Below are 22,178 nucleotides of genomic sequence, written 5' to 3'. Positions count from 1 at the left end.
GAATGCTGAAGTTTGTGCCCTTAACTCTTGCACCCTCCCAGCTGTCTCCATGGAAGGGACGGACTTCTGCAGTGGGGGGCCCAGCTGCCGCAGACTCTGCAAAATGTCCCCATTCCCATTCCTGTCCTGTATAGGCTTTCCTTGTCACTTGCTAAAGCAACCCAAACCCAAAGACTTTGAGGCTGTTACTGCTGCTGGTGGCTCGGATGTGTCACTTTTCTCCAAGGTCATACATAGCTAATGGATTCCCTCCCATTCTTGCATGAAAGTTTAACATTCTTAGGGTTCAAAAGCAATGGAGAGGCAGGACATTTTGCTCTTTAAGCATTATCTATTGATTTCCATGAACCACTATTATATTGGGTGCTTCTGTGGGCAAAGAATGGTACTAGGACCTGAGTATACAAAAGCAAGACAGACAGTTCTTATTGATACAGGGCATAGAAAGGAAAACTGAAAAAAAAGTTTCAGTACTTACTCTGGCAGTCTAGACAATTCACTTATCTGTATTGATCTTTAATTCCTCATGTCTTAAATGGGTATAGAAATAGATTTGTGGGATTTGTTTAAAGGATTACTTTTTAAAATATATTTAAAGTCTCCAACACGATGCTGTATGTCGCAATTGTTTCTTAAATGGCAAACAGCTGACATCTTTCAAACCATATAAATAATAAATTAGGGTCCTGAGTCACTGTGAGAGCAACTAGAGGAAAAAAATCCACCTCTGGGTGGTGTGACATAAGAGTTTCTTAAACACATAGAGCTTACTATTTTAATATTGTATAACCTGGTTCTGCCAGTTTGTCCTGGGCTGTGAAATTATAACTTTATGTTTCATTGTTATTGCGGTATCATTCCACTCCAGACTCCATCCTGCTTAGGCAGCAATGGGCTTTTATGAGATGTAGGCTAACTCAGAGCAGACAAATACAAACAGAGCTTGTGTTCAGCCTCCAAGAAGGCGCGGGATGGGATAGGAGACAGTGATGAAGCATCTCTGAGGAGGCCATCTGACCCAATAGGTGTCAGAAACCATCCTTCCAGAAAGCTCTTGAAAAAATTTTGGGGAGAGGATTGCTATATTTTCTCTTGGATGCTAATGGCATGCCGCACCACTAAGAAAAATTTTATGTTTTGATTTGTCTTATTTTATGTTTGATGTATCTTAGATTTTGGAGTTAATATCAGTTAGGGGATTATAATAGTATGCTATAACAAAGTAGCACAAACTGGGTGGTGCAAGCAACAGATATTTATTGTCTCTCAGTTCTGGAGGCGAGACGTGGAGGACTGAGTGTGAGTGCGAGTTTGCTCCAGGCTCACCTCCAGCCCCTGCGGCCGCTGGCAGTCTTCAGTGTTGGTTGGCTTGGGGAGCCATTGCCCTCATCTCTGCTTCATCTTCACATGTGTTCTTCCTGTGTGTGTCTGTGTCCAGATGTCCCCTTTGTATACATTCTAGTTCAGTACAACCTCATCTTAACTAAAGACATCTGCAGCAACTCTATTTCCAAATGAGGGGGTTAGGACTTGACCATATAATTTTGTTAGAGAGGCATATTTCAACCCATAGCAACTACTTCCATTGGGAGTTAAACTGTATTAAGACCACTAAAATCTCCTGGAGACAGACAGCCCCACTCTACCTCAATTGCTTGCCTCCTGGTCTAGACCTGCCCTTCTCAAACTTCAACTTGCACAGGAATCAACTGGAGGATCTGATACAATGCGTCTGGGGTGGGCCCTGAGAGTCTGCGCCTCTAACACGCCCCAACAGGGCAATGCCCATGGTGGGTCCAGGGACCCACTCAGGGAGGCAAGGGCCCATCCTCTCTGAAGAACATCCATAGGGTGAGAAGGCAGATTTGCAGAAGATACTCAGAAGGAAGGGTAAGGAGGGAAGGAAGCCTGTTCCGGCAATCTAAATGCCTATGTGATTCCAGCAGCCCTTGATGCTCAGATGATGGTGAGAGAAGCACAAGCTAGGTCTGCGCTCAGCAGAAGCAGGTACACAGATGCAGGTGCATATGCTAATGATCATAAACAAGCCCGTCATGGCCCAATTTCTCTGTCCATCCTAAATCACATCATTAGTCAGACAGATCATGTCAGGCTGCTTATTCCAATTGGCACAATGAGCAGGGCCTGATGAGCTGCAGACAGAGTTTCAGAGCCAGAAAGGACTTTGAGTTGATGGGGCCCAGCCATCTCTTCTAGGTGAGGTTCCAGTTCCCAGGACTAACAACTATCCTGAAGGCGACAAGGGCAGCACTGGCCTTTGATGCAGCACCCGACCCCTTCCGTTATACCCCTGCTGTGTTAGGAGACAGAGGCAAGACCCCTAATTGTGCCCTAATAAGAAAATTGTGCCCTAATAAGAAAATTCCTGCTTGGCTCTTCAGCCAATAGATCAAATTTATGGAAAAAAAGAGATTGAATGTTCATAAAGGAAGAAAGCCCAGGCGGCCAGCAGGGTTGAGGCACCCAGAGTTGGCACGGGGCCTGCACACACAGCAGCCATGGAGGCGCTACCAAGGAGGCTCCTTTGCAGCCCCCAACCCCCATTTCTCAGTAGCTTTCTCGATGATGCCCACCTGCAGTGTCCCCAGTGGAAATGCATTAAGTTAGTTAAATTAAGGACGCCATGTCAAAATCAAATAACAGAAGGCTAGGTGGGAAAATAAGGTAGCAGCCATTCACCACTTGGTATAAAGTTCGTGAGAAAAAATCCTTCCCTACATAAAGAAACGACCTTCCAAGTCTCTGCTGGCTGAGCATCTCTGGTGCTTAGGAGATAAGAATTCTTGTGTCCTTTAGGAGAGGAAGATTTGGCCATGAGCCCTGTGAGAAAAGAAGATGCATCAAACCTCAAGGTCCCCCTGCATCTTGATGGCACCATCAGGGGTTCAACTGAAAAATGGTTTATCTATCCTACAGTGCTGTTTCTCCTGAGATACAATTTGGAGGGGAGATTGAGGGCACAGGTTGCAGGCAGGGTGATGGGGTGGCACAGGGTTGGGGATCTGGAGGCCACCAGAGCCAAGAACTCAGCTACGGGAGAAGCAAACTGAGCTGGGGGAATGATGGTGCCACTGCAGGGCTGCAAAAGATGCTGACTTTCACCACTGTCCTCTCAGCTTAATTTCAAGACACTTGTCAATGGATATGATCTCAATTTAGCAAACTGCATATGAACAGAGGTCCTAAGGTGAAAATGATGGAAAACACAATGTGAAATCGGGCAGGACAGAATCCTAAACCCCTCTTGTCACTCTCTGGCTGTGCAACCTGGGACAAATCCCTAATAGTCTCAAGTCTATTTTTCCTCCTCATTTACAGACGAGGATCTACATTACTTTTTTTGCAAGTTTTTTGAGAGGATCAACTAAAATTATTGTCATCAAGTGCAGAACGTAGGGCAGCATATGGAGTGGCAGTATTGGGAAGAGGGGAGTTCCAGTGCAGTTCAGTAAAAAGCCTTAATTATGCATGATTAAAAGTACAATCTTCTTACTTTCATTCACAGTGGGTATTCTGGAAGAATTTCTTCATGGACTGATCTTAAGATTTGTTGACTAGTTGGAGTAGGATGACACCGACGTATCATCGGTAGCAGAGCTTGTAAGATGCTTAGTACAGTCTGCTGCCTAGGTTTTCAGTGACATTGTCTGGCATTTTTTTCTTCAAGATAGCACTAAAGCAGTGGTTATCAAGTGGGGTGATTTTGCCACCTCGCTGAAACCCCTTTCATTGCCCCTATTTGGCCATGTCTGAAGAAATGTATTGTTGTCAGTACTAGGGTGGTGCTACTGGCATCTAGTGGGTACTGGCCAGAGACGCTGCTAAATATCACACAATAGGGGAGACCCCAAAACAAAGAATTACCTGGCCCAAAATGTCAATAGCACCATGGTTGACAAATCCTGAAGTAAGTCAACCAGATAATATCAGAATTATCCAAATCTCCTTCAATTAATAGCATATGTATTCATAAGCCTTAAGGAATTTTTTTCTAACAGGATTTATCTATTTAAATGCATACAAGAATATAGGTTGCCACTCTATAACATTTATTTATTTATTGATGAATATTTGTTTATCACTATTTTTAAATGTATTTTTATTTCTTAGTTGTTTTAATTTTAAATTGATACATATTGTACATATTCATTGGGTATATAATGAAGTTAAGATACATATAATATATAGTGATCACATCAGGGCAATTAGCACATGCCTCATCTCAAACCTTTATAATTTCTTTGTGTTGGGAACATTAAATATCCTTCTTCTATCTGAAACTGTATAATATGCTATTGTTAACAATAGTCATTCTACAGTGGTACAGAAGGCTAGGACTTATTCCTCTTATCTGGCTGTAGTTTTATATCCTTTAACTAATTTTTCCCTCTTCCCCCTGCCTTTCCCTGACTCTAGTATTATCTGTTCTGCTTTTTACTTCTATGAATTCAGCTTTAAATTTAGCTTCCACATATAAGTGAGAACACAGTGTTCAACTTTCTGTTCCTGGCTTATTTCACTTAATATGATGTCCTCCAGTTCCATCGATGTTGCCTAGAATGACAGGAGTTCATTCTTTTTTATGACTAAATAGTATTCCAAGATACATGTGAAACTACAACTACATTCATGTAACGTTTCATGCCCTTCAAAAGTGAGGAAAATAATCAAAACATGTCTATCTCAGAAAAGAGCTAAAGTTACACACTAAAGACGTAGACTTTCACATCCAGTTACACTTGAGACAAACTGAACTAGAATCTTGACATATTTTTAGACTTTTCCCTAAGATGCCATCAGAATTTCAAACTTGCCAATATCATTTAGTTTGTATTTTTGCATTTGTTGTAATGATTAGGTAAGGACCTATATCAGAGGAGCAAAACCCTGCTGAAATGTGAACACTGGCTGTTGACTAGGTTTGCTTCGTTTCCCAGATGCTGAGATTAAATCTGTGCTTTAACAACATTTCTTATTGTAAATGCCATGAACAATTGGGCTTACTTCCACACAGAGGGAATTTATGACACCAAAAACTACCATATTAGACCAATGCTTGTAGAAAAGATAATTGCAGAATCCCATGGGGAAAAACTTTTCTGGGCACGGAGTGTTACAAAACAGTGGACTGCCATGGAAAAGCCACACCAAGTTGTATAACAACCTACTATATAGTGTTATCAGTATCAAGAATATTAAAATCTGGCCAGGCACGGTTGCTCACGCCTGTAATCCTAGCAGTTTGGGAGGCTGAAGTGGGTGGATCACTTGAGGTCAGGAGTTTGGGACCAGTCTAATCAACACGGCAAAACCCTGTTTCTTCTAAAAATACAAAAATTAGCTGGGTGTGGTGGCGCATGCCAGTAATCCCAGCTACTTGGGAGGCTGAGGCATGAGAATTGTTTGAACCCAGGAGGCAGAGGATGCAGTGAGCCGAAATGGTACCACTGCACTCCAGCCTGGGTGACAGAGTGAGACCCTGTCTCAAAAAAAAAAAAAAATTCAATTCTAATCATGAAAAACCCAACTTTATGATTTACTTCCATATAAATTTAAGAAATATTTTTTGTTTTCCTACAGCATGCATGCTAGGCTTCTATGGATAACACACCCAACCTCACATGCATTGTCCCTTGTCTCCTTATGCTTCCAACCAGTGGAGCAGATGGATGTTTAAAATGGAATTGCAGGTGAGCAGGTGAGGGTGTATGTAGTTTAGCATTATTTGCATGATGCTAATAATCCAAAGGCAGTAGAAGGGATATCATCAGCTATCACAGTGTTCTTCCAAAGAAAAGACGCAGAGAGCCCAGTGAGTTGAGAGGACCTGTGATTTCTCACGGGTCAAGGAAGTCAAGAGTGTTATCAAGGCAATGATGTGTCTTCAGTGGGCATTGTGTGTGGAGCAGGAGCACAAATGGACAATTAGGGAAGAATCCTAGGGTTGATCTGAAGCCGATGGCATATTTTCTGCAAGAGAAGCTATGTTCCTTGGGGGAAACATCCTGTGAAGCGAAACTGAAGTCGGCTACTGTGAAATTTAATTCTGCCCCCCATTCCTTAGTGTTGCATTGGATTGTTAGGTGCCGCTACTGCCCATAGTGGCAAGATCTGGAGAAATCTGCTGTGAGTCGTGGCATGGTTTCCTGTACTAGTAAACAAAGGTTCACTGGAGAAATGCTGCATTTGATCTACGTATCATCTTAAATCTAGAATGTGGTGCTGCTACCAGACTCTACATTTTCCTTGGGGTTATTAGTTGTTATATGCAGAGTGTTAGGCAATAAGCTATATTTATTTTTGAAATTTTGGGGTATGTCTTGTTTTCCCTAAGATGCCATCAGAATTTCAAAATAGCTTCTTTGTTCAAGGACCAGATGAAAGTAGCAGTTTGCCAGAATTTGAATTTCCCTTCACAGCAGCCAGCAGCAAGCCTGCGCGATGGCCTTTTGTGAACGTAAAGACATCTTTAAAATAGAACTAGAGTGTTTTCCAGGCAGCTTTAGGGAAAGAATTGGAGTCATAAGTGACTTAAACATCTTGTGGCTAATTTCTTCCTTTTTTCAAGTTCAATGATTGGCATTTGCCACTATTTACATTCTCAAGAAATAATGATCCAGCTGAAAAATTAAAAACAAATCTCATCTCAAGCACCATTTCTGGGAGTTTCTAACAATGCCTTTAAAATATTCTTTCCCTCCGGGGCTGAGAGACAAGAAGACTGAGAGAAGATGGAATCTTAGGCTTCCTTCCTTGCCTGCTTGCACAAAGTGGAGCCAAAAGAGCTGAAATTCAGAAGCAATTGATTCCTTCTTCATTCAGATCCTTATCGAGAACTCAATTAATGGCTTGCTAAATCTGAGCCTGCTCAATTACATTTCTCGGACCATCACTAAAAACTTAAGTATCTTTAATTAGTTTTTATTGAAAAACATAAATAATGTAACTATTGACTCTCTTGGATTTAAGTTTCAGGTATTGGAAACAGTAAGGCATTCAGGCACTTTCATTATTGCCTCCAAGTGTCTGGTGAATCACTGTGGGATGGCTTTTTAAAGATATCCTATAAAAATTTCCTGGTCTGTTACACGAGGTACTGCTAAAAGCATACTCTCCTTGTAATTGTGAACTTAACAGTTTTAATCTGTTTTGATGTTGGCTGCATGAGGGGAAAAGGAAATCTAAATTTTTATTCTCTTTTATTCCTTGACTTTGAACAACACCCTATCTCTTGCCTCAAAAGCCTTGATTCCTATGGCTAGAACCCCACATATTTTACAGGACTGGTTGAATGCAGCAAGCTGTCAAGGTGTCAGCCAATCTACTTCAAGTGGCACAGGACACAGAACACTGACACTTGAGATTCCTAAGTGAGCTGCACTGAGCTCATGGCTGCCGCTCAAGGTTGTTAATCTGCGCTTTACGAGGGTACTTTCTCTGAACCAAATATTTGGTTAGAAGGCTAGAATTAAACTTTCTACTTATGAATTGGAATGCATTCCTGAATATTCAGCTTTTGGCATGCAAAGCTGATTAACAACCATTCAAAGGCAGATTAACTGTTGGAGCTCACCATCCACCCCGCCCCCCATAACCTGTCTTGCTGTTTGTTTTTCCTTCTGAAACATTCCGGGAAACTCTGGAGGCTTGCAAATTGTCCAGCAACATTCCTGCTATATGATTCCTTTCCAAATAGCTTGTGCGTTTATATTGAAAATAAATCTACTATTGACTTGTAAGAATAATTTCAGCATTGAAAACCATGGTTAGGAAATAAAGGCTGTATCCTGGCATCCTGGCAGTCTAGGAAAGTGGTCTGGTCTTGGAGAAGGGAGGCGCTATGCTGAGTCGTGTTGATAAACTGGTCTGTGCCTTCCCAGATCACAGTCTCTCTTTCCAGGCTGCACACACATTATTTCTCTGAAGATGGAGCCAGAGATATTTCACAAAGACAGAAGGGTTTATGAGAAAAGAAGAGCAGATAAACTAGTATCTTTCCTCAAAAAGTACTGATAAGCCATGTTTTTCTTACTTGCAATTTTGGAATTGGACATCAGTAGCTCATTCGTTATCCACAACTGTCATTCAAATCAATTAATTAAAATAATTATAAATACATCTTAACGATAAAAATAGATTTACTTCTCCTTCACTTTCTTTTAAACAAGCATCTTTTATACAGTCACATCTAACTGCAAAGATGTATTACATTGTTTAAAATCTTTTGTCTTGATTGTATCATCATATTCTTTATTTCCTTGGAGCTACTGTTTAGTATTTTAGTGAGACTTTAAAAAATGCAATTTCTGTTTGCTGAAAGCCTCTCTCTCCCTCTCTTTTCTTCCTTCCTTCTTACTATCTCTCTGCCCTTTCTTGTAATTTTTTAAAGAATACTTCCTTCAACTCTCTCATTGTCTATCCTCTGATACAGGCAATATTACTGTTGTTGGTCATAAAGAGAGACTATTGCAGAAAACAACTAAAATACTTATATTTCGATTTATAAATTGAATTCCTAAAAAGAAAATGGACACTCTTTCTTGGCCGGTTATCTCTCAGAGGGAAAGAAACTTATAACCTGACTGTTTTGACTACAGTTTTTTATATTGCTTAGCTTTTTATTTTAAATTGATCAAAGTTCTGACACTTCACAATATATTTCTTCAATGCTTTCACTATCACCTGAATATTAGAATTGTTCAGTTCATTGCATACACTAAAATCAATAAAACCTTTGTCTGGAAAAGAATTAAATGATGATGTGGTCAAATCAGATTTTCCTGTTTTCAGCTTCTTTTAAAATAGCATCTGTTAGGGTTCCTGCTAGTGTCAAAAAGAACTGGCTAATCCTGAAAATGAGAATAAACATGAAATTGCAAGAATGTTCATTGCAGATCCTGTCTTGTAAGAATATACTCTATATATGTATATACATATGTACCATAAACATATACATGTATACATGTATATTCCTTGCATACCAATACCATATATACAATCTAATGTACCATATGAGATATCTACTATACACATATACTGCTTATCTCTGTGAATAAAAAAATGAATTAATGCTTTCATACCTAGACCTTTCAAATATGAACACATCTTACCCTCTGATTCGCTCTCTGGGCTCTGAGTTAGCTGTGGAGCCTGAAAGTGAATCTTCAGAGAGCCAATCAGCAGATAAGATGTGTTCCAGGAAACTTAGCTGCTTTAGCTATGGCACAGCAGATCTTCCATGTACCATGCCTCATACATAGGCTAGGCCAGAAAGCAGAGGCCTTGAAACTAACTTGAAGGTGGGTGATTGGAACTTCTATGTGCTCTAGGGAGATAAGGACATATTTTGAGGAGGGAAGAGATGTGATTTACATCTGTGCACTAACACCAATGTGGAGAATAGCATGGACTTCCTATGAATATGCCACTGACAGTTTCCACATGTTTGTCCTTTAATGTGCTTAAGACATTGTAGCATTTTTATGTCTTTGTTCCAGTAGCCTACTAGTTGGGTTGTACTGACTCAGGGTCACCTTCTCTGATTTGTCAATTATGCCAGTGTGCCTTGTCTTAAGATGGCATGAAGGATAATCTCAAAATCATTTGTCCATGAAATTCTTTAATGTTGAGTATCTCAGAAGATACGTAAGAGACTTAAGTATGACATAAGTTTATTCGTTCAGTCAGTCACTTATCCATTTATTTGTTGATTCATTCCAGAGCTATTTACTGAGCACCAACTATGTGCCAAGCACTAAATAAGGCAATGAGGACACAAAGATACACACTTTGGTAATCAGGATGAAAACACATCAAAGGTTGAAAAGAAGCCCACTGGCTGTTAGTGACCTTCTAGAAAACCACTCAAATCAGGTTTTACTCAAATGCACAAATTCAGAAATAAAAGAGAACATATTACAACAGATGCCTCAGAAATAAAAAGGGTCATAAAGAAGGCCTATTATATGACTATTATATATCAACAAATGGGATAATGTAGAAGTAATGGATAAATTCCTGGAAATACATAACCTATCAAGATTGAATTGAGAGGCAATAGAAAACCAGAACAGATCAATAACAAATAAGAAGATTGACATGGTAATTTAAAAACCTCACAATAAGGAAAAGCCCGGGACTATATGACTTCTACCAAACATTCGAAGGAGAAGTAATACCAATCCCTCTTAAACCCTTCCGGAAAATTAAAGTAGAGGGAATGCTTCCAAGCTAATTTTATGAGGCCAGCATCACCTTGATATCCAAGTCGGACAAAAGCACCACAAGAAAAGAAAACTACAGGACAATATCTCTGATAAACACAGATGCAACAATCATCAAGAAAATACTAGCAATCAAGAAAATACTAGCAAACTGAATTCAACAACACATCAAAAAGATTATACCCCATGACCAAGTGGAATTTATGTCTGAGATGCAAGATTAGTTTTACATATGCAAATAAATCAATAAGATGTAGCACATTAATAGAATAAAAGATGAAAGCCACATGATCATCTCAATGCATGTGGAAAAAGAATTTGATAAAGTTTAACATCCATTCATGATAAAAAAATCTCTCAACAAAATAGGTATAGAATGAAAATTTCTTAACACAATAAAAGCCCTTTATGAAAAGCTCACAGTAACATCATAATCAATCGGGAAGAACTGAAAGCTTTTCCTCTATGACTTGGTACAGGGTAAGAATGCCCACTCTCGCTATTTCTATTCAGCAAAGTACTGGAAGTACTAGCAAGGGCAATTAAACAAAAATTAAAAAAAAGTCATACATATTAGAAAATAAGAATCAAAATTATTTGTTTGCAGGTGACATGATTCTATGTGGAGAAAACCTAAAGATTCTACAAAAAATTATTAAAACTAATATATGACTTCAGTAGACTTGCAGGATACAAAATCAACATACAAAAATTGGTTGCTTTTCTTTTTTTTAAGTTTTATTTTAAGTTCAGGGTTACATATGCAGGTTTGTTACATAGGTAAACTTGTGTCATGGGAGTTTGTGTACAGATTATTTCATCACCCAGGTATTACGCCTGGTACCCATTAGTTATTTTTCCTTATCCTCCCACACCTCTCACCCTCCACCCTTTGAAAAGCCCCAGTGTGTTGTTTTTCTGTCTATGTGTTCATGTGTTCTCATCATTTAGTTCCCACTTATGAGTGAGAACATGTGGTGTTTGGTTTTTCTGTTCCTGCATTAGTTTGCTGAGGATAATGGCCTCCAGCTCCATCTATGTCCCTGCAAAAGACATGATCTCATTATTTTTTATGGCTGCATAGTGTTCCGTGGTGTATATGTACCACATTTTCTTTATTCAGTCTACCACTGATGGGCATTTAGGTTGATTCCATATCTTTGCTATAGTGAATAGTGCTGCAATGAACACACACTGCATGGGTCTTTATAACAGAATGATTTATACTCCTTTGGGTATATACCCAGTAATGGGATTGCTTGGTCAAGTAGCATTTCTCTCTTTAGATTTTTGAGGAATCGCCACAGTGTCTTCCACAATGGTTGAAATAATTTACATTCCCACCAACAGAATATAAGTGTTTCGTTTCTTCACAACCTAGCCAGCATCTGTTATTTTTTGACTTTTTAATAACTATTCTCTGTGAGACGATATCTTATGTGGTTTTGATTTGCATTTCTCTAATGATTAGTGATGGTTGAGGGTTTTTCATATGATTGTTGACAGCATACATATCTACTTTTGAGAAGTGTCTATTCATGTCCTTTGCTTGCTTTTTAATGGGGTTGTTTGTTTCTTTCTTGTAAATTTGTTTAAATTCCTTATAGATGCTGAATATCAGACCTTTGTCAGATGCATAGTTTGCAAAAATTTCTCCCATTCTGTAGATTGTCTATTTACTCTGCTGATAGTTTCTTTGCTGTGCAGAAGCTTTTTAGTTTAATTAAATCCCATTTGTCATTTTTTGCTTTTGTTGAAATTGGTTTTGATGCCTTTGTCATGAAATCTTTGCCTGTGCCTATGTCCTGCTTGTCTTTCTTTAAACCAACAACAATTTAACTGAAAAAGAAATCAAGAAAACAATTCCATTTGCAATAGCATCAATAAAATACTTAGAAATAAATTTAACGAAAGAAGCGAAAGATTTTACACAAAAGGTGGTAAAACATTGATTAAAGAAGTTGAAGAAGACACAAATCTTATGTTCATGGATTGGAATAATTTATATTGTTAAAATGTCCACACTAGCCCAAAGCAACCTACAAATTTCATGTAAACTCTATCAAAATCCCAATGACATTTTCCACAGAAAGAGAAAAAACAGTTCTTAAATATGTATGGGACTATGAAAAAACCCCAAATAGATAAAGCAATATTGAGCAAAAAGAACAAAGCTGGAGGCATCAAACTTCCTGATTTCAAATTATCTTACAAAGCAATAGTAATCAAAAAAATATGGTACTGGCATATAGATAGACACATAAACCAATGGGACAGAATAGCCCAGAAATAAACCAAACCATAAGTGGTCCACTACTTTTTAACAATGGCAATGAACATATACAATGGAGGAAGGATAATCTGTTCAATATATGGTGTTGGTAAAACTGGATATTCACATACAAAATAATAAAATTTGGCCCTTTCAACACACACAAAGTAAACTAAAAATAAAGACTTAAACATAATACCTGAGATCATAAATTTCTGGAAAAAAACACAGGGGAAAAGCTTCATGACATTGGTCTCAGAAATGTTTTTTTTAATGTGACACCAAACTCTCTTTTTGCAACAAAAGCAAAACTAAATAAGTGGAACGATTCCAAACTAAAAAGCTTTTGCACAGTAAAGGAAAGAATCAACAAAATGACAAGGCAGCCTATAGACAGAAATATTTTTAAACTGTATATCTAATAAGGGGTTAATACCCAAGATATGTAAGAAATTCACGCAACTAAATAGGAAACAAACAAACAAAAACCCCAAATAACTCAACTGAAAAATGGGCAAAGCACTTGGATAGTCACTTTTCTAAACTGGACATATAAATGGCCAGCAGGGACATGCAAAGGTGCTCAATATTACTGATAATCAGGGAAATGCAAATCAAAACCACAGTAAGATACCACCTCATTCCTGCTAGGATGGCAATTATCAAAAAGATGAGAGGTAAGTGTGGGTGAGAATGTGGAGAAAAGATTGTACACTGTTGGTGGGAATGTAAATTAGTACAATGATTACGGAAAACATTATAGATGCTACTATATGATCCAGCAATCATTCTTCTGAGTACATAACCCCCAAAATGAAATCAGTACCTTGAAGAGATGTCTGCACTCCCATGTTCATTGCATCATTATTCACAAAAGCCAAGGAGTGGAAACAACTTATGTGCCCATCAACAGATGAATAGGTAAATAAATTGTGGTATATTATTCAGCCTTAGAAACAAATGAGACTCTGCCATTTGTGACAATATGAATGAACCTGGAGGATATTGTGGTAAGAGAAGCCAGACACAGAAAGAATAACACTGCATGATCTCACAGTCACAATCTAAAACAGTCAAATTCTCAGAAGCAGAGAGTAGCATGATGGTTCCTCAGAGGGGTGGAGAAGTGAAGGAAATGAGGAGATATGGTGCAGTTATGTAGGATGAACTTGTGTGGAGATATAATGTACAATATAGTGGCTAAGAGTTGATAATTCTGTATTGTGTGCTGGAGATTTTAGGTTTCAAGTGCTCTTACTACAAAAAAACAAAAATTGTATAATGAGATCACTTGGACACAGGGCGGGGAACATCACACACCGGGGCCTGTCGGGGGTGGGGGCTGGGGGAGGGATAGCATTAGGACAAATACCTAATGTAAATGATTAGTTGATGGGTGCAGCAAACCAACATGGAACATGTATACCTATGTATCAAACCTGCACATTGTACACATGTACCCTAGAACTTAAAGTATAATAATAAAAAAAAGAAAATACAAAAAAAGGTAACCATGTGAGAAGGATATGTTCATTTGCTTGACTGTGGTGATCATTGCATATATGTATACGTATACCAAAACATGTCATACACCTTAAATATATACAGATTTTATTTAAAAGTAGCAAAACACTTAAAGGTCTTTGGGAAGGAAAGAAATGACTAAAAAGCATTAGAGAAATTTAGATTGAAGTTGTGAGAGAAAAGCTGATGTGCGCAAAACTATAGGCTATATGAAAATAAAAATTCAGAGGAAATGCTGGCCTTTGGAAGACATAGATGCATTATCCTGGGTAGTCACTGAGTTGATGAAAATACAGTGGTATTTTGAACTGGATAGCAGGGTATGTAAAGATGATCATGCATTTTTCTCAGGAAGAATAAGGACAGGACATTGAACATGAGGTGCTTCTGTTGAGAATTATGTGGGTTCCCTGTTAACCTGAGTTTCTGCCCTTACTGAGAACATAGGGCTGCAGAGAGTGGATAGCGAGACAGTCATTAGGCTAAACTCAGCCAATCAAAGACTAGGCAAGAATACTCTTTAAAATTTAAACTACTAATATATACATATGTAACTCTTTTTAAAAAATATTGCGCTTTAGGGAAAATTTTAACAATGTTTTTGTTTTTCTATCAAAATTCATCTGTCATGAATTCATAGTTGAAATAGCTACATTTAAGAATAGAAATGATCATGCTATTTATTTAGATGATCTGCCAATGAAGCCTCATTTAGAGTGTTCTCTAAATGAATGTTTAGAAACCAACGCAGGTTAGTAAATATTTTCCACTAAAATGTAGGGAATATATTTTTTAAAAAACAGAAATCTTATGATATAGCTATAATTGGTCTAGTTTTAGCTAAAGGAAATTGAGGTAGAAGCATAACAAGTATCTTCCCGTAGACATAAGAACTTCCCGTGAATAACAAGTTACCAAAAATGCCAGCTAATGTGTATTACAGTGCACTTCTTATCGTGGAGGTAAAAAAAAAAATATGAAATTGATCTTCAAGAGTGAAAGAGTCCCCCGTGAGACTGGAGACTGAAAAATGACCATTCTGTTTGGTATAAAAAGATGGCCAGAGACCTCCAAAAATGTTCAAGTAGAGTGTTGGAAAAATAAGTCATGTGACACTGGCATTAAAGGATACTAAGAAAAATCAAGACACGTGAGGAAGTCAAGGTGAAAGAACAAACTTGTCAAGGAGCTCTGAGAGTGCATCTGAGTTTGGCTGGTATAAACTTACAGAGGTTGGCCGGGCGCAGTGGCTCACGCCTGTAATCGCAGCACTTTGGGAGGCCGAGGCGGGCGGATCACGAGGTCAGGCTATCAAGACCGTCTTGGCTAACACAGAGAAACCCCGTCTCTACTAAAAAATACAAAAAAAATTAGCCGGGCATAGTGGCGGGCGCCCGTAGTCCCAGCTACTCAGGAGACTGAGGCAGGAGAATGGCATGAACCCGGGAGGCGGAGCTTGCAGTGAGCTGAGATCGCACCACTGCACTCCAGCACTCTAGCCTGGGCGACAGAGCGAGACTCAGTCTCAAAAAAAAAAAAAAAAAAAAAAAAAAACTTACAGAGGTTAAGGTCTCCCTGTCTCTCTCTGTGTGTGCGTGTATGTGCATATGCATGTCAGGAGCAGAGGGGTTGGAGGAAACGGTGGTGGTTGGCGCATAGTTTGTGCCTGAAGGGAATAAAGTCCCACGGCTTTTGCATCTTTGAAGTAGCTGACCAAGGGACTAGAGTCTTCTTTTGGAAGTAGGGAGACGTATGGAGAGATAGAAAAAACATGCCTTTTGGTGTCAGATAGATCTAGTTTTAATTCTAACTCTTCAGTTTACAAGCTTTGTAAAGTTAAGCAGGCTGCACAGCTTCACTGACTTTCAATTTTCTCATGGTGAAGTGGAATGAATAATACCTATGAGATAATGTAACAGAAGTCCCTCCCACGTAGCGAGGGTTCATTATCTTCTAGGTCTTCCCTGACAGCTAGTAGCCGCACGTCACTGTTGGGCACTAGGAATGTAATTAGAATCACATATTAACAGGATGGTATTTTGAATATATTGAGTTCAATCATTGTTGTTTAAATGAATTGATCTTTTCTCGTTTTTTTTTTCAGTGTGATTGCTAGAAAGTTAAAATTACCTATGTTGCACGCATTGTATTTTTATTGAATAGTTCTGTTCTAGATATTCTCCTTATTTGGAAGGGGCTGATGACCTTGGTAAACTGTTAAGATGAAGACAGTGATCAGAACTCCCAACAACCTTGGAATGGGCTTAGAGAATGTTGTGGAGTAAACAGATGTGTGAAGGAGATGGCAGAGAAGGAAGGGATTGGAGTGAGGAGAGGGGATAAATGTTTGAAGCAATGATTACAGAAATGCTAACAAATAATGTCATTGACTTCACCTGGTGAGAGACGCTGCTCTACCCTAGGGGAGGGGCCATTGGGTCTCCCTCTCTGAACTGGAAGGAGCTAAAGGTGAGGCTTCTTGGACACTGAAGCTGCTACATTTGGAGAACACAGAGTGTGTTTGTGGAGTCCTGAGTTGGCTGCGTGTGTTTTACCTTTAGGGTGGGCAAGCCGGCAGCAGGCAGGATACACTGAAGAGATAATGGAAAGGTACAGCATCGCCAACAGGGACACTCCCTGGGATCCCACGTCCGGCAATTCCAGTGGCGCATTCATGTGAGCCCAGGGTCTTACTGGCATAGTTTGTACGTTGCCTTGTAGAGCTGTGTGTCAGTAAGTGGGAAGAGGTTGCATGCGGTTTGCTTTTAACTGCGGTACATGGGGACACATTTTTTAAAGAGCTTTAAAGAACTGTGGAAAAATTAGATTATAGAAAATGTGGTGAAACTATCTAATTATGGTTAAAATTTAAAAGCCTAACTTCAAGGCCAGAGGGAGAGTGAAATTGAGACAAGAGAAAAAGATGTACTTTAGACCTAATGCAGTTTGGTTTATAAGCTCAATTTGAATGTTTACTTCCACGGTTTTCAGCATTTTTATTGCTTCTCTCTCTCTCTCTCTCTCTCTCTCTCGGCTTGGAGTCAGTATCATCCTCTCAAGTGCAGATGGCTGGCTTTGGCTTATTTTGCTTTCACCGTGGGGCTGTGTGGAAATCCACTCAGACATTTCCTCTGAAACTCTCCACCAGCCGTCCCTCCTCTGCTCTCAGCTGGATTTGCCCTGTGAATTAGATCTTTAATTGCACATCCCTTTTTACCTCGGTGGGTGGGATCTTTGATGCAGAAACTTTTACAGATGCATTTTTTTTTTGCTTGAATTTTGGATTTTAGCTTGTGTCTGTGTGGACACTATAATATAAAAGCAGTTTCACAAATAGAATTGAGAGATAAAGTGAAATATTAATACAACCCAGAAGTCTCAGAATTAATCTAAGTGTACTGCGATAGAGCAAGCATTGGGCACCAAGAGCAAGGGCAGGAAGATGGAGGAACAGAGCAGCAAACGTGATTGGTCTGTTAAACGTAGCTGGCTCTGATTTGCTTGCTCTTACCAGTTCCACTGATTCTTTCAGGACCATCTGGGTTAAGTACAAAAGTGTGGCTCTGTGATGGTTTCACCAGCTTCTCTCTCTGAAGCAGAGATTAAAACAGAGAGTTAGGTTTGGAGCTGCAGCCTTCTGTAGAAGATACCCCAACTGTCCCACCAACAGTGTATCAGTATCACACTGATTTTCTATGACTGCTGACAGACGCACACACAGCCAGCCTTGGGGAGGAGGAATCTGAACCTGGGAAGCCAAGAACACTGGGTAGAACTCACGCTGTGGCCACTGACTGGCTGTGTCATCCTGGGCAGCCTCTTTTTCTCTCCAAATGCAATGTCTTCACCTAGAAGTGGGGATAATCATGCAGTGCGGGGGTATCCTGAACACAGGATGAAATGTCTTTGTAAAGCATAATGGCCAGGGTTTGATGGACAAGGTACCTGGGAAATCTGGGTTTTTCTGCCTTAACTCTTCACTTGATTCCTGGTCACATTCTAGGCATAGCTAGATGGGGTTAGATTTTGGTGTGCAACATTTACTAGCCCTTTGGGTGTATGAGAATCAAATTTCTTTAGGAAAGAATAAATCTATTATCCAGAACCCATGAATACATTATTCTAACCAAGTGAGAAAGAATGATGCACGTATCATGTGTGTATAAATGTGTGTTTAATATACACAGGTAATCATGGGTGTATCAGATGTGGTGTAACCTCCAGAGGTTTGCGTGAATATAGGGCTAGATTTCTAGGCCCTGTTTAGGGGTCAGATCCCTAGACTGCAGGTTCCAGTGTCCCCCTGGTACTTTGAGCCTAGAATGCAGCGATAGGATGGAAAAAATAGTTACAGCCAATCAATTCTTTGGTTTATAGCACTGAAAGGAACTAAGGTGTTGTGGATAACAACAATGGCTCATGAGTGGGACTTCCTGCCACTTACCACTTGTCACTTTAATTTTTGGCAAGATGATTCTTATTATGTCTCTATTTTCTTTTTGCAGAACGGAATAATAATAACTACCTCCTAGACTAATTGGTAGAATTAAATTACTTAATTCATGTACAGTGCTTACTATAATATTGTTAGTATTCTCTCAACAGATAAAATCCATCATTATTATTGTTATTGCTGCAATTATTATTACTATCATTATTAAATTCCTACTCTCAAGATCCCTGAAGCTACCCAGATTTCTGTTCTTCTGTGACCCTGTTTTTCTAGGCTTCTTGATGATTCTGCTGTACTTGATATCCTTCTAAAGATAATTTTTTCTATTCACACTAGCCAGAATCATTTTTCTTGTTGATTGTAACAAGATACAGGAGTTTGATCAGGGAGCAAACCCTAATATTAAAATTCTTTCCCACTAAACCTCAAATATTGTTTATTATACTTGACTAATGGTTTTCTGTCCTCAGTACAGGGAAATCTTTAGTTTTCCTTTATTTAAAAATTGAATGTAATTCTTCCTGAAGTCACTCATTGTAAATTTTACACTTGTCATTCCTTTAGTCTTCTATTCCTGGACACTTAAATAGAAAGAAAAGAAACACTGGTAGTAGAAACCTGAGTCCTAAAATATTCTAGGGGCATTCACTGTGGTGGTCGCTTTCCAATCTGGAAAAATTAATTCTGGTGAACCTACCTCTAGGATGCATACTTACTATCAACTTTTTCCTGTTCCTTGTTCATATTTCTATTTCATAGAACAATTCTCCACTAAGCCACAGCTTACTGTAAACTATGGACTTAATAGAACAATTTCATTGTTTTTTCACATGTAGATTTTAAGTCATACATGGACTTGTATTTTTGCTTGACTTTATCTCATACTTTTTGGTGTTGCTATTTTCAGTTACAAAAAAAAGAAGTGCTGTCAATAACAGGAGATAAACAGGAAACAGCTGATTTGATTCTGATGGACGAGACTACTAAGGTAGGAAGGAAATCAAGTGAACACAAGTTTTAAGGTAAAATTAGGATAATTTTAGGGTTGTGAATGTGTCTGAGAACACCAGGTATGAAATTGGATTCCATTATCCATTTATTTCTCTTTCGTCATCTTCTCTCAATCTTGGCATTATTCTGTTTTAAATTATTTATGTAAATAAATCAGAAATTTTACCCTTTAGTTAGCTAAAAATATGTCAGCATTCGAAGTCCGTTTAATTTTGTGTTGGAAATGTAGATAGTATAAGTTTTGCTCAAGCTTTTCACTGGAGCTGGAGACAACAGAGCAAATTACCAACCTGGAGATGGAGCATCCCCAGGTTCCAGCTGCTGCCCTGCCATGGATTCCCTAGCAGGTGTTCCGTGTGTAACATGTGCATGTACAAGCTGGTATTTGCTTTGAGATTTCATGCTGTCAGCATATTCTTGACTTTGTAGAATTGAAGAACCATAGTCAGGCCTTTATACTGATTTGTGAGCAAATTATTTTCATGTTGTTTTCATTGGCTTTATTATACAGCTTTTCCTGTGAGGTGTAACCTAGACTCGATTGTTATGCCACATCATCACCAAAACCACCTCTTAAGCATGGCATTTAAAAAAATCTAATAATGAGTTTTAATTTTCAAATCATGTGAGATTTTATTGTCTCAGATATAGAAATACAACCTGGTAAACTATTATAGGAGACAGAAGCAAAAAAAAAAAGACATCTGTATTTGCATTATTTTAACAGAAACCTTCCTGACATTTGAACACCATTCAATCTCTTTCTTAATCTTTTGTTTGTATGTTTTTTACATAGTGCTAATCATCATCCCAATTCTCTTTATATTACCAGGGCTTTTACATTTTCTATTAAGTCAGTTTTTCCCAGATAGCAGAGTATTTACAGTAATCATTTTTAATTCTTTTGAGTGAATATCCCATATTTATTTAACCATTCCTTGATTTTTGGTCACTTATGTTTACCCTTTGATATGTAATAGTAAAATAAGGATATTTTACATATAATTATTCTTCAAAATATGAGTCAGTTCTGAGAGGTGGAATTAATTATTCAAAGATATGTGTAATTTATAGCAGACTTGGAACCAACCCAAATGCCTATCAATGATAGACTGGATAAGGAAAATGTGACACATATATACCATGGAATACTATGCAGCCATAAAAAAGGGTGAGTTCATGTCCTTTGCAGGGACATGAATGAAGCTGGAAACCATCATTCTCAGTAAATTAACAGGAACAGAAAACCAAACACCACATGTTCTCACTCATAAGTGGGAGTTGAACAACGACAACACTTGGACACAGGGAGGGGAATATCACACATGGGGGCCTGTCGGAGGGTGGGGGCTGGGGGAGGGATAGCATTAGGAGAAATACCTAATGTAGATGACGGGTTGATGGGTGCAGCAAACCACCATGGCACGTGTATACCTATGTAACAAACCTGCATGTTCTGCACATGTATCCCAGAATTTGAAGTATAATAAAGATAAAAAGTGACATCAAAACAAAACAAAACAAAGCTATGCATAGATTTTTTTCTAGCTAAATACTGCCAATAAACCACAATAATTTATGAAACAATTTTAAACAGTACTTACTTTCCATCTCATTATATATAACATCTATTATCTATCTATCTATCTATCTATCTATCTATCTATCTATCTATCATCTATCTATCATCTATTATCTATCTATCTATCTATCTATCTATCTATCTATCTATCTATCTATCTGGCAATCTCCATGGGGTCTATATGTGGAATAAAAGAAGGAGGACAGCCCATCATGTACTTTACTTGTCTCAGGGTGTTCATAATCTTTTGAATTAGATGATATCAACCTCTTTCAATTTTTTCTCATAATTTTATCTCGACCCTTGTGTTTCCTTGGTTTTCCTCCTACCTGAGAAGCCTCTTCCATCAGGATCAAATCAGCTGGCTTCTGTTTATCTCCTGGAGCAGCCTAGGGCTAGGTCTTTGGATTCCTTCTCTTCTTGATTATATTTACTTCTTCAATGATCTCATGTAGCCTCCTGGCTTTAAATACCATCTACATGCACTATTGATATTGATAACATTTCAAATTTGTATTAGAATTCTCTACCCAATAGCCAACTTGAATCTCCACTTCGACGAGTAATAGGCATTTCCAAATGTTCACAACTGAACTTCAGACCATTTTCCCTAAACTGCTCCTCTCACAGCCCTCCCTGAGTCAATGGGTGCAGCACACCAACATGGCACATGTATACATATGTAACAAACCTGCACATTGTGCCCATGTACCCTAGGACTTAAAGACACCTCACTCGGCCGGGTACTCCTCTGAGACAAAACTTTCAGAGGAACTATCAGACAGCTGAATTTGTGGTCTCACAAAAATCCGCTGTTCTGCAGCCACCGCTGCTGACACCCAGCCAAACAGGGTCTGGAGTGGACCTCTAGTAAACTCCAACAGACCTGCAGCTGAGGGTCCTGTCTGGTAGAAGGAAAACTAACAAACAGAAAGGACATCCACACCAAAAACCCATCTGTACATCACCATCATCAAAGACCAAAAGTAGATAAAACCACGAAGATGGGGAAAAAACAGAGCAGAAAAACTGGAAACTCTAAAAAGCAGAGCACCTCTCCTCCTCCAAAGGAACGCAGTTCCTCACCAGCAA

This window comes from Hylobates moloch, unplaced genomic scaffold (genome assembly GCF_009828535.3).
Source record: "Hylobates moloch isolate HMO894 unplaced genomic scaffold, HMol_V3 SCAFFOLD_1, whole genome shotgun sequence".
Taxonomy (NCBI): domain Eukaryota; kingdom Metazoa; phylum Chordata; class Mammalia; order Primates; family Hylobatidae; genus Hylobates; species Hylobates moloch.
The sequence above is the reverse complement of the archived record's forward strand: the minus strand, read 5'-3'. Positions refer to the sequence as shown.